The sequence below is a fragment of the Neovison vison genome, chromosome 3, assembly GCF_020171115.1.
Source record: "Neovison vison isolate M4711 chromosome 3, ASM_NN_V1, whole genome shotgun sequence".
NCBI lineage: Eukaryota > Metazoa > Chordata > Mammalia > Carnivora > Mustelidae > Neogale > Neogale vison.
This window is the reverse complement of record NC_058093.1, coordinates 81,424,739-81,435,331: the sequence shown is the minus strand read 5'-3', so window position 1 is coordinate 81,435,331 and position 10,593 is coordinate 81,424,739.

Sequence of the window (10,593 nt, the reverse complement as noted above, 5' to 3'; positions counted from 1 at the left end):
TTTCCAAAAAATAAATGTGTAGTGGGTTTGAAATTTTTTGTAGTTCTACAAATCTGCTTCACTATGTATTTATACTTTATATTTGAATTTTTCTCAAGAAAAATCTACTTCTGTTATATATAAAATTTAATATATGTGTTGACAGAATTATACATGTATAATTTATAATTGAGAAAATCAAAGATATTAACTGTATTTAAATATATTTAAATCATGATGTTCCATTACATAATTATCTTACCCATGAAAAAAGGAGTATTTCATGATTTTGTACCCCAAATGTATTTCTTTTACATATAAATATGTAATCCTGATAAATCCTGCTATATAAAAGACACTGTCCATGGCATCTGTTTTCCTCACACCCTTAAACTGTTTTTCAGATAAAGTTTTGTTACTAATACTTGCACATTCATGTGCAGTGTCTGAAAAGACTAACTGCCAACTATCTTTCCCAAATCGCCTGTAGCTTTGAAAACTAAGCATAGCTTTATGGATGTCTGGGTTCTTGGAGTTACAAAGAAACTGAAAGATAATTTGCTTGACACCTCCTTTCAAATACATGAATATTTTCTGAAGAATTTATTCATTCATTCATTTAACAAAGAGTCAAAAGGGCCTGTTGTGTCAAGCAATTTGTTAGACACCAGGGATGATATCAAGATGTAAAAAATCTCAGTTCTGTTTAGATAAACAGATTTTACACAGTACATCACAGGGAGGAAATACAATAATCAAGGTGTGAATAAAGTCCCAGGGAAATACAGAGAAGATTAGTATCACCACCTCCCTCTTCTTCCTTGTCCTCCTCCTCTCTCTTCCCCCTTCTCCTTCTTCCCTTTCTCCCCCTTCCCCTCTTCTTCCACCTTATTCTTATTGAAAGATTATGGAAGACATCAAAATAAAACTAATAGTTGTTTTTTTCCCTCAGAGACAGCTCTTTCTACTGATGGAAAACACCAGTTAGTATTGTTTGTTCTAAATATTAAACTATATTATGCCTTCCTTTTAAATTTTACTCATTGAACAAAATTTGGCTCTCCAAAGCATCATAAAATATATATTACTCCTTCCATCCCAATAATGTCCATCCCTATGGTAGACCTTCTAATTAATATCTGGTTATTCCCTTTATATTTGATTTTTGTCTCACTTATAAAGCTATCTAGCGTTTTCTTAAATTTTGTTTTTTCTTCTTTTCTACAACACTTGAATCTTTGCTCACAATAAAAATTTATTGCTGTAGTTTGTTTTACTTTTATATATTTTGGGCCAGACTTCTGATAAATATTTTCTTATGTGTTTCTCCCCCAGAGCCACAGTTTGTAAATACTTAGAGTATAGCAATGAGTGCTTAGTCCTACCCTGTAAACAGGAGGTAAATGAAATTAAATGGTCATACAGTACCAAACAGTGTGCAGAGTTATGGGGAATCAAAATAAGTGAAGAAACTTGAGTTATATAGCCAGACAAGACTTGGGCAGAATCTAAGTGTTCTCTTTAAATAGTGGGTCAACTGTTACATAGAAACAAAATAATTAGACATGTTCTTCAAGGCCCTTTCAGCACCCGTATTAATCTGTGTGTCAAGAGGGGATGAAGAATTGAAATTACTGATGAGCTCTTGTAAGGTTTATGAAGATGATTAGGCCCATGAACAGGAGCTTGTCATTAACTCAAAGGATGAGGCAAACTAGAGAGACTTGGGAAAAGAAATGCTGCAGTCAGCTTTTAAGATTTATTTAGTATTTGTGTTTGAGTTGCATTTGTGGTAAAGAAGCAGTCATATATTATGGAAAAATTAGTTTTAGCTTGGCTAGGTCGATAAGCTTTGAGTTGTGGAACCAGACAACAGAAGGCTCAGGTGGATTACGTATGAAGAAGCTTAGGCACAGAGGTAAGTAATGTGCCCACGATTAAATTGTGTGCAGTTGAGTTAGAATTTGAATTTAGGATGGATGATTCTAAAACCTAGGCTCTTTAGAATAACACTATGCAAATAATAATAACAGTATGTTGTTAAACTAAAAAACTAGGTTTCAAAAACTAATATCGAACTTTTGTAAATGAAGTCTATGTATATGCCTGATATGCCTAAAAATGTTAGTGCTAATGATCTTCAGGCAGTTTGATTTGGGGCATTTAAAAAATTTCATCCTTGTGCTTTTAAGTTTTCGAAAAAGCAAGTATTTTAGAAAATCTTTTATGTGCTAAATGAAACTGTCTGCCAACCTGTAATTATATACTAAGAAAAAAATGTCTTTCAAGAATGAGAGCAAAATGAAGACATTTATAGAAATATAGAAACAGAGTTTGTGTTAAGAGACTCTTTCCAAGCTTTCTATTCTGCCCACTTATCTGGTAATATCTGTCTGTAACAGATGAAGCTAGATAGATTTTTAAAATATGTGGTTCTGGTGCAATGGGCTATCTACAGGTGTTAATATCTCTAGGATTCCAAGCTTATAGCTTACAGAAAAAAATCAACTGCAGGGGTATTTTTAATCTAGATGTGAAGAGCAAAACTAAAAATTTTAAAAGGTAACAGAAGGAATATTGTCATGACCTTTGGGGTAAGGAAAGATTTAATTCACACAAAGAATGAAAACTTAAATGAAAACATGATGAATTCAACTACATTAATATTCAGAACTTCTGTTCTTAAAAATATAAAGAGAATGAAAAAGGCATGGCAAGCCAGAATCTTTGCCATATATATTCAACTATGGAGCAGTATTTGCTATGTATAAAGACTCCTAAAATTCACTAAGAAAAAAGACCTAAATTGAAAATTATGTGGAAGACTTAGGTTCTACCCAGAAAGAGAATATCAGATGGTCAATATATGAAAAAACACTCAGCCTTAGGCAGAATTAGGTGTGTAGTAGAGAATTTAACCTTGCCTTCAGAGAGGCCTGGCTTCTGGCCTTAGATCCTGGGAGTTAATCTCTAAGCTCCAGGACTGTTGTGGCAGTAGAAGTGTCTTTTTTGCCTAGCACAATAGCTGGGTATCCTGACAATGTCATTTGGGGGTAGGAAATGGCTAAATGAGATAATAACAGTGTGATGTAGAGTAAAGACCACAGGTGGAGCCAGGTGATGACAGTATGGTTTAAGGTGGGTCTTTGAGTCCTGAAGCTGGACCTCTGCAGGAGAGGAGTCTGGGATCAGCCAGTGGGAAGTCAACTGTTGTGATGGGGTGGAACACGAGTAAAGACGCCTGATGCCAAGGCTTGGGTGAGCTCCCTTGGTTGGTGATATTTGATATTCCCTGCATATTGCCATGTATCAGCACTGGGCAGAAACACTGTCCTCACTCCAGAGAAGACAACAGAAGCTTTGTACTTGGTACATTTTCCTGGATTCTTTTTCTCTTGCCTGATTTTAATCTGTATCCTTTCCCTGCAATAACATATAATCATGCATATACGAGTTTTCAGTGAGTTCTATGAGTCCTTCTGGAGAATTATCAAACCTGAGGTGGTTTTGAGAACCCTCAAACTCTCAGTTGGTGTCAGAAGTGAGATCAGTTTTGTGGACTAATCTCACAGTCGTCTAACTTCAACATTATGGAGCCAAAATGTAAAAAGAATATGAGTGTTTATTATATACCCACTTAATTGGAAAAGATTTACAATATCAACCTTTGATGAAAGTTGGTAATAATTTGGAAAATGGTAAGGATGAAAATAAAGTCGGGATTGTGATTACAGCTGTGGTGGAGGAAGATAGTTGTACCAGATCTGGGAGTGGTACACAGGTTTTATGCAGTGTTTTTCTGTAAGTATATCTTACAATGTAAAGATGAGAATTTAAATAAAATTTGAAAAGGCTGGATTGATAATAATATCATAATGTTAACAGTGAAGTGTTAGAAAATTTAAAAGCTTTTCTTTGTGCCTTTCCATTTTTACCCCTAAATTGTATGATTTTTAAAATAAAAATTAAAATAGAGGAATTTTTGAGAAACAAAAAGTGCGAGGTAACTATGGCGCAAAAGTTAAAAAAAAATTGACACAATGTCACAGAAGATAAAGAACTGGCTACTCATAGTGTCCAATTGAAGGAACAATGGTTCAGGGTCTGGTCACCAGTTTTGGGGCCCAGAAAATTAGTTTTTTGAGTGCTGTCAAATCTCATCTACCAGTTGGGAGTAACGGGCTTGCATCGTGGAATTCAATTTGTTTTATTTATAATTGGGGATATTTCTGTACTTTGTCACCTATCAGAACGCTTCCTTCCCTGAATAGGAGAACAGGGACAGCAGAATGGATTATCAGAAAATAGCTCTGGAATTCATCCTGCAGGCTGTGGCAAAGCTTGATGACTGGTTTCTCTAAGTAGAGATCTCCAGGTATAGGCTGTCACTACCCTGGATAAACTCTGGCAAAATCCTTCTGGGATCCCCTAAGGCCTTATGTAGGATCCTTTAAGTTACAAGTGACTTTGTTTCCCTTTTCTTCTTCACACAGTCCTTCCATTGATTAAATTGATAATGTTTTTCAATCCTATTAGACATAATTAGATTTGTAGGCTCTGGTCTTTTTATTTTGTCCTAGGCATCATCCCTTCTTATTAGGAGGCTCCTGAAGATGGCTAATGCCAGTCATTATGTACTGATTTCAGAAGGTTAGCTCTCAAAGGGCTAGATCCTGTTCTTTTTTCTTACTTATACACTCTATCTCTTCCCCTTCTCACTGTATGTGATATGTGATATTTTAAAATTCTCCTTTAGCAAGGTAGGATAAAGCACTTGTTAAAATACCTTCTCCCTAAATGGGATTTATTACCGAATGAGAAAAATGGAATTGATGTTATCATTTCTGCCCTATGTTCCTATAAAGAACATTTTTCTTTTGTGTTAGCAAAAAAAAAAAAAAAAAAAAAGTAACTTGGTTTCCTTGCAGCCTTTTTTGTCACCAAAATATTTTCTAGGCTACACTAATATGAAGATTTTTTAAGCAATTTACAGAAATGGTGCTTCTGAGCATGCATTTTCCCTTTTACTACTGAAAGGAAACCATGGGAACATAGCATCCAATTTTGCTTGACAGAATCCTGGTTAACAGACCACATGTGGTGTGTTTTTGTTTTGTTCTATAGTTGTTTCCACTGTGTCGTGTAATTCATCACAAGGATTCTGGGAATGGAAAATGTCACATACCAAATATACAAAATTAATGAGTAGTTTACTCCATTGCAAAGGGCAGGTAGTGAACAGTCAGACAGAACAAAAGCAGCAAGAATCCCTGGGCATAAAGCTATTTCACCTAATGAAGTTCAGGGTTCTGTGTGTAATAAGATGCTGTTAGGCACTGATAACCATCTTGCTTAATTTTTAAATCTGTGAAAGTCATAAAGATGACCTTTGCATCTTATTGGTTAAAGATGTTTAAATCGGTTAAATATGTTTAACCACTAATTGGTTAAACATGTTTAAAGCAAGTAGGAAAAATAAGAGCAAAGACAGATACTGGTATTTACAGAGCAATTTTAGAATGAACTTTTTACTAGCAGATTCAGTTCCAGTGAGTCCTGTGTGCCTGTGACAACGTATAAAATATAGCGCCCAGGTTCCCATGTACTTTGGAGCCAGTGGTGTTATGATCATGTTCACAAAAAAGTGAGGGGGCTTAGTTATGGATACCTTTCACTTAGCTCATTTTGGCCAAATCGTGTAAATAAAAGGAGGGAAATAATAATCAGAAACCCTTGAACTCCAAACTCCTACCTTGTCACTAATTGCAGCATTTCATGTTTCTCTCCTGATTTCCTTACCCTTCCATTACCAAGACAACCACGGCTATGTCTAAGGTAAAATTTACCTCTGAGTTGTGTACTTCAAATTCAGAAGTGTTTGCACCCAAAGATCTCTTCTTATACTCTTCAGTAACTTGAAGCTACCATCCATAAACTGTGAAAGATTGAGCTTCAGCCATTTACGGTGGCATGAAAGATGCCTCCTGAGGTTTTCTTCATATCCAGAGTCAGTGGATCACATTAAAACTTAGTTGCTAAATTCCTACATCCGATTAAGAAAGGAGGACACATTTTAGGACAAGAGAAACACAGGACATAGCATCTTTTGAAAAAATAAGGAAATTCAGAATGACCTATGGGGCAAATATCTTAATTTCCCTTTATTTCCACCGCACCCAACTGTATTCTGGGCAGACTGACTGACTTTGCCGCCCAGAGATTTCCCTGTCCTCTGGCTTCCTGTCAGATTTGGCCATGGTGAGTTCCCGCAGAAAATAGGGAAGATGAAGGGTGAGGTCTGGGCATTGATTCTCCTGACTCCCTCCCAGGGTTGGGCACATCCCCTAGACAAGGATTCTTGTTCCTTCCAGGTCACCTGTTCTGCATGAATTTCTGTTTCAGGTTTTTGTAATTTCTTCCCTTGCTTCTTGAGGCTGAGCTCTGCTGCTGCTAGCCCCCTGTCTGGGCTGTCCGCCTGTGGTTCCCTATATCCTATCACTCTTTGATAATTAGTCTCTTTTTAGTAAACTCAAGAATTTTTGAGTTCTGTCATTTGAGTATGCAGTCCTTTCACTGTTGAGACACTGAAATATCAGAAATAATAATAATGCCCAATTCTGAAAAGAAAGTAAAAGAAATAATAACGAGAACAGTAAAGATTCCAAACTCTTGTTCTTTTAAATAGGGAATCAAAAATATTTCTTCCAGTTGTATGGACCTACCTTCAATTGGACAAGTAAAAAAAGGGAAGACTAAAAAAGTGAAGGGTAACAACAACAACAAAAAATCTATAAATGTGCATGGAGTTCTTTTTTCCCCTAGAACTTTCCTTCTCAGAGCTGTGTATTATCCTGTTCAAAATTGGATCCATGCCCCCGAGCCCCTGCACAGGTGCTACCCCAGGACTTCCGCTTTCTTTGAATGGACCCAGTGCTTCCCATATTTTATGTCTTTGGTCTTTTTACTGTTTTTACTTCATTCTGTTTCATTCTGACATGGTGAGAAGACAGGTTTTCTGAGACACTGGAAAATAGTAGGCAGCAGTATTTTTTAGGGACACCTGGGTCCTGACTCTGCTTGCCTCTGGGGGTGGGGGAGAAACCTTTCTAATATTAAGTTTCGTTCAAAATCTAAGAAAGCTTAGTTTTTCTAAAGGTTTTCTTTAACAGAAGTACATGGGTGGTTAGGTTAAGGTCTGGAATGGAAATGAAATTATAGTATAAAAGAACAGTGGCTTAGCAGGAATTTGGAGTTTTACCAACAGCCACTTGCCCCATAGGGATGTGGGGTCTAGGAAAAAGCCAAACAGAGATATGTATCTTTTCTGTGTGGACACTTCTGCTAAATTATGTTTTCTTTGCCACAGAAATGAAAAACTTCCAGTTGGTCTGAGTCTGTGGTTTATTTCTGTTGATCCTTAACCCAACCTACATGTTGCTATAATATCCACACTTCCTGAGGAGCATCTAAGAAAAGGTATATGAAAAAGAATTTATTGAGCCTTTGTACATCTGAAAATGCCTTCACTCTTGATGAATATATTGTGTAAACATTGCGGTTGGTTTCCTCTATATTTTCAAGCTTATGTCTCTATTTTTTTCTTAACATTTTTTAAATGAGATATGGTTTCTAGTCTGATCCTCATTCTTTTGTAGGAATTACTAAAATATTTTATTTATGTTTATTATGATCTAAAATTTCATAGGCAAGTATTAAGACTTGTCCTTTTTTTATAGCTCATTTTAGTTTGAAGCCTTATTTTTCTTTAGTGCTGAGAAATAATCCCCTATTATATCTATATTTTCTATCTGTTCTTTCTGTCTTTAGAATTTTTATAAATGAATGTTGACTTCGCTGAATTAATCCTCTATGTAATTTTCTTCATGTTTTGTCTCTTTTTGTCTTTTTGAACTATGTTCTGAGATGTTTTCTTGGATTTTCTTCTAGTCTCCTTCTGACATTTTACATTTTAGGTACTATAACTCCCTTCAGATTCTTTCTTGTTTTATGACTATTTTTCTCTTATTATTATCCCATTCTTAATTTATAGAAATAATATTTTCTCAACCTTCTTTGAGAATATTAACTGTACATTCCTTTCTCTTTCCTTCCTCTGGAATTTTTCATTTTGTTTATCTTGGTCTTCATCTTGTATGATTTTGGTTTTCCTCAGTACTAATGACTCCTCCTTGTCTATTCATATCAGAAAAGAAAAAGAAGATAGGATTTACTCTTTTTTAAAATTATTTTTGTTAACATATAATGTATTATTTGTCCCAGGTGTACAGGTCTGTGAATCATCAGGCTTACACATTTTACAGCACTCACCCTGGCCCATACCCTCCCCCATGAGGTTTACTCTGTGTGTTTAAATAGTGTATATTTTGTTTATATGTATATATATACATACATATATATATGTACACACACACACAGTTTGTATTGTTTCACATTGGTTTTATTTCACAAGTTGGGATTTTGACTCTTGAGTTAGGTTTATGACTTGAATGAGGCATGGGGACAATCAGGTTTTGCCTTCAGATGTGGGGCCCCAAATGCTAGGAGGAGCAGAGATTTACTTTGGGGTGCTACTATTTATAATAGAAGCATTAGAGTTCCTCAGATGATCTCTGCATTTCTTTAAAGGTGAGTCCTCTATTCCTCAATGGGGTGCCTGTGTGGCTCAGTCAATTAAGGATCCAACTCTTGATTTTAGCTCAGTTCATGATCTTAGTGTGGTGAGATTGAATCCTGTGTTGGGTTCTGCACTGGGCATGGAGCCTGCTAAAAATTCTTTCTCTCCTTCTGCCCCTCACCCTTCCCTCACATACTCTCTCTTATAAATAAATAAATAAAGATGAGCCCTCTGTTTTTTGTCTGGTGGTTCATGAGAAAGGGTGGGATTTCTAAGAGCTAAGATAGCTTTTTCCTTCAGTGTCTTTCTTGAAGTCCCCAGACTATCCCACCCTAAGCTTAGGTTAGGTGATTCCGCACTCATGTTTCCAGACACAGTGTTTGGATTCTGTTGTCATTTATCTATTGATATGTCTCTCTCTTGCATTAGCCCATAAATTCTTGAAGGACAAGCCCATATATTATTAATCTCTCTATCACCCATTTTTCTATCCCTGCACTGTTAGAAAGGAGGAAGTTCTGTGACAAACACATTTCTCATTGTTGTGAAGATAGATATTTTACCATATAAATTAATATTTAGTAAGAAACTGAAATTATGTTTTGTTCTGTTAATTATTTCCTGTGCTATATTTTTCAAAATTCAGCATCTTAGATAAAGCAAGTATTCCTTGATTTTATTAGTATCTTCTTTGCAGGTGATTTTCTTTGTCAATTGAGTCAACTTTATGTGACTCTATGCATTTCATTTATGATCAGCTTTGGGGAAAAATAATATAAAATACATTTTTCCTCATTTTTTTTCACTTTGAAGGAAAATAAATATAAATTATTCTTATAATATGAAGTCCTAACAGGGATTTTTTTGGGGAATTGATTTTTGGTCCTGGTGCAGTAGATACAACGGACACACAGCCCAGGTGCTTAAAAGAAGACTTCCTGTCCAGATGCAGGGATGCGTGAGGAGACAGCCTCTGCCTTTCATTGAAGCCGATCTCACCATCTGACTGGGCTGTAGAGAGTGGCCTTATTCTACTTGAGTCACACCCTTCCTGAGCACCCATATTCCTTGACTAAGTAAGACAGACAGGCAAGCCCAGCCATTTCAATCTGTCCTGGGAGTCTTTGATAGTTGGTACTTGCTCCAGACTGGAGCTGGCTTTGTGGCACTTACATTGTGGTTTTGCTTCTTCCCCTGCTGAATACTGCTTTCCCCTCATTCTTTTTGTAGATGTTAATCCCCAATAAGCCATCTTTCACTCCAACTCCTTTTCAAAGCACCTGCTTCTGGTGAACCCAACCTGTGACAATTACACTCTTAGAGTCTCCGTTTCCTTCCTATCATAAAATGATGGATTTAGACTTTACTCTTTATTCTGTAAACTTATATTATCATGGTAATCATGATCAAATTTTCATATATTTTAGGTAAAAAAAAAAAAAGATACAATTTTGTGTCTGTAGACATGATAGATTGCTTGGCTCCTTGCCCCTTAACATTCTAATCCCCGTATGTGGACTCTCCTTGTGTTTGGGCCAAGAGCCCAGTTCCGCTCATGGCCAAGAAAACTATGAAGGACATGGTCTTAGTCATTGAACAGCTTAACAACAACAAAAAAAGTTGCCTTCTTTGTTGTTTTCATACCAAATACTGAGTGCATTCCTGTGTCTGTCAGCCTCCCCCTTCAGCAACTGCTACTGGGATTTTGCCTGAACACCTGCTCTATTAGCCTGCCTTATCTCTGAACTCAGGTCCAAATAATTGAAACGAATAGACTGACTAAATTAGTTGATTTTTTTTTCATGATGCTGATTCACACTGAAATTTGTCATTTTCTTATTTGTAGTTTTTTTTTTGCTTCTAATACTTATTGAAACTTACATACCTCCCCCCACAGAAGCTTTTTGCCAAATTTTTATGCATAAGGAAAAGCTTATAAAAGTCTGACAGAAAGCCTATATATCTCAAAAGAACTAACA